At 36.3% G+C, this 3,804-nt stretch overlaps 1 non-coding gene across 1 annotated transcript; it reads right to left on the reverse strand.

Moving 5' to 3' along the window:
* Positions 1 to 3,374: 3,374 nt before the first annotated feature.
* LOC120399680 lies at positions 3,375 to 3,537 on the reverse strand. Its single transcript, XR_005595294.1, has one exon. It is a non-coding gene; the product is annotated as a U1 spliceosomal RNA (small nuclear RNA).
* Positions 3,538 to 3,804: the final 267 nt, after the last annotated feature.

Consider the following 3,804-nt stretch of genomic DNA (forward strand, 5'->3'; position numbering starts at 1 on the left):
CACACCCAGTTAGAGCCCTCAACCCCTTCCACACCCCAGCCCAGTGAAAGTGAGTGAGGATGGGGGAGAGTGAGCCACTGAGGGAGGGGGAATATAGTGAGCGTGGGGCAGGGCCTTGGAGAAGGGGCAGTGCTAGGGTGTTCAGTTTTGTGCAGTTAGAAACTTGGCAGCCCTAGATCCCTTCAGCACATGTTAAAATCTTGCCACCCAGTTCCCCTACTTGGCCACCAGTGCACACTTTTAAAGAAACAGGAGCTACTTTTTTCACTCTCTCTTCCCAATTTGTGTGGTTCTGATCAGCTAGTTTTTAAAAAAAAAGTTAGTGTGAAGGCAATTGCATTTAATAGTATTTCAGAAAGACTACCTATCACAAACCTGGATTAGGTTTAAACATGGACTCTGTCAACAACCCAGGTTAAACAGAATTAATTTTTGGAAAGTTTAAAGGTGACTTGCAAAGGAATTTAAAAAATGAAAAATTCTGACCCATGTCCCTTTTATTTTTGCTTCTTTATGATATAAAAATATCTGATTTTTAATAATAAAATTAAAATTAATAAATAAACACAATTAAAATTAATAATGATAAATTCCTTTTTGCATTTGCCTTAGAAATATCAGGAATTCCACATCTTGTATTCCCTGGATTTCTGGAGGATTTCTTGGGGCATGCGGAGATTCTCCAAAATGTGGTGGTAGTGTTTGTTTGGAAAAAGGGATGCATTCAGTCTTTAACAAAGGCATCTCTTCTCCCAAGTATATATTGTACTTAAATAGGTGTCAACAAAAATGATCAAATACAAATAATCTGATAAAAAATTCCTCTCTCAGTCGCTCAGTTTTCACCCTCCTGTGATGTTATAGGCTGTGTCTGCCCTATGGAGACTACACCAGCATAGCTATGATGACATAACCCAACAATGCAGATGTCCAAAGCCAAAGGACGAGGCTTTTCTTTCAGTGTTAGGAACACCGCCACTTCACACAAAGTCAGCTGCATCAACAGAAGCATTCTTCCCTCGGCATAGTTGTGTTGACACTGGGGTTAGGCTGGCCTAGCTATGTTGGTCAGGGATATGTTTTTTTCATACCTCTGACTGATGTAACTATGTCAGCCTAAATTGTAAGGAAAGAACAAGCCCTAGTTTCACCAGTTCTCTGACTGACACAGAATCCTAAATTTCTAATGTAAACAATGAGCAGAATTAAAACGAACAAACAAAAACCCCTTACATTTTCACAAGCCCTGTCATGATGCCTTTATATATCATAAAGAAGCAAATTAATAGAAGGAAAAATAAGGAGTATATCAGCCCCCCACAACGAGGGTATAAGACTCCTCCTCCTGCAGTTTCCACCCTTGCTTTGTCCTCTGCCCCCCCACTCCCCCTCCTCTTTTTGCATTACATTATCAACCTATACATTTTTCTCCCCCTTATCTACTGCTCCCTGACTCCACCCTCAATCCCTTCTGCTCTAAGTTTAATATCTCTCACCCCATTTTCCTCTCTTCTTACTATCCCACCCTCATCCTTAGTGACTTCAGTTCCTATGTTGTCCCATCTGATTTAGCTGGCTGTGTCCTTGCACTCATCTCCTTCCTTGATCCACTTTTGAAATCATCAAAATGGCAAGAGTGAATTGAACTAGTACATAAAATTCTTCCCCCTTCCTTTAATCTCGTAATACTTGTCTGTCCTCCTACCACAAGCTCCTTGGGGCAAGGACCCTCCTTTCTGCATGTTTGGAGCTGGGCAAAAAAAAAATTGACCTTTTTTTTTTTTTTAAAATGGGGATTTGAGTTAGCCAAAGTGGAATTCACTGATTTTTTTTGGGGGGAAGGGTTAAAAAAACTCTGAAAAGGTAAAAATTAAATATTTCAATTTTTCTATTCAAAACAACTTTTCATTTAGCCCTCTATTTCAATTTTTCTTTTTAAAGTTTTAAGAAAAAAACTGAAATGTTTCATTCAACTTCAAACAATTTTTTGTCTGGCTTGCTGAAAAAATATTGTTTCGTGTCAAGCAAAACTTAAATTTTTATTATTTGTTTTTTAATTTTAATTTTTTTTATTTTATATATATTTGGTGCTGAACCAAAAAATAGGTTATTCACACAGCTTTATTTAGCATATAGTGGACACAACTGTAAATAAATAATAATTAGCTATTTTTCCCTTTACAGGTCCACTTTAATGCAACATTTTTAGGCTTATGGTAGGGCAGGAGGAAATAGAAAGAGATCTGCATAAAATTTTCTTATAAGATAATCTACTGGAGTCTTGTCTAATTTACTGAGAAAGGAAAACAAAAATGACAAGAGTGTTATACTGTCTCAGCAAGATATTTACTAATTATATACTCATTTGTCCATTTACCCATCTCTGATGTTTTCAATGACAGGGCTAAAAATTATGGGTTTCTTTATTATTATTTGTTATACTGTCAGTGATATTGTGTCCTTTTCGAAATAGAACATGTATACCTTCATCCTACAACTGAACCTAAATGTAATTCATAGCACCTCAGATGAAATGATGATGATGTTTCAGACAATCTGCAGAGGCTTTTAGAAATTAACTTAAAAGAAAGAATTTCCCATGGTATAGAATTACTTTTTCTGCATCACTTAGTGAATCTAACAAAATTCAACTGCATAAAACCCACTGTAGGGAAAACTCCTGTTTTGAATGACTACAAATGTAAAAGAATTGTATACACATACTGTATAGTAAAACACTAAATAATATTGCAATTCTGATATTTTAGTCTTTTTTTCCTTTTGTTCAGATGCAAAACAACCAAGGATAGCATTGTACATCAGTGGTTTCATATGTTAACACCATATTTGCAAATGATCATTCTATGACCTTAATTAAATTTAAAATATAAGTAGGAGGTGATGTTCCCCCTTCCATACTAAAGCAATAATAAGCTCATATGTTTAAGTATCTAGCAGGAAATAATGTTGTTTAAATCTGATTATATTTTCCCCCTATGCAAGAGATGTTCATTGAATTCTACATTAAGAGAAAATTAAGTTCACAGCAATAATTATAAAAAGCTTCAGGGCAAAAACAATAATCAATTAATGTTAAAATGTGGTGACCTATCAGTTTAAATCACAATACACGTTTTCCCATAAAACTTGCCTAAGGGAAACATAGGGCCTCCACAGTAACTAATGCAATGTTTACAAATTAGTCAATTCTTCTTAAAATAGGGTCTCAACCATTGTTAATCTCCTTAAATCAAAATTTGGAAGTTCATATAACCCTAATTTGTCTCCTGACCAGTCAACGACCTTTTATGCAGTATATGGTGATAGTGTCACATCCCAATAATCCACAAAAGATTGCTGCTTTTTTTTTTTGCCAGGGGAGAGCACAAATGCAGTCCCCCACTACCACAAATTATGCAGTCGAGTTTCCTGCATTTGGGGAAATAGCAGGGGTCAACACATCCACAGTGCAATGGATGAGCCTCACCTTGGGAAAGGTGAAGGTGGTTGCTTATTGACAAACAGACTCAGCAATATGAGAGGAGCCATGCCTCTGTCTATTTTGGTTCACTATTAAAGTTTTGAACTCTTTAAAACAAGGTAGGACAAAGAAAAGTCATATATTCTGTTTTCATGCGTTCCCACAGAGATTATTACATAAGAGAGGTCTCCAACTAACATGGCAAATGAATACCAAAAGGTTGCCTGATATTGCAGCCTTTATTAGAGTGAGTAATGTATATTCAAGCAAACAGTCCTACTGGTGTAAGTATGAAGCCAACAGCCTCAAATCACTGGGACTGC

The sequence above is a fragment of the Mauremys reevesii genome, linkage group 2 (genome assembly GCF_016161935.1).
Source record: "Mauremys reevesii isolate NIE-2019 linkage group 2, ASM1616193v1, whole genome shotgun sequence".
In the NCBI taxonomy this organism is placed as follows: Eukaryota; Metazoa; Chordata; order Testudines; family Geoemydidae; genus Mauremys; species Mauremys reevesii.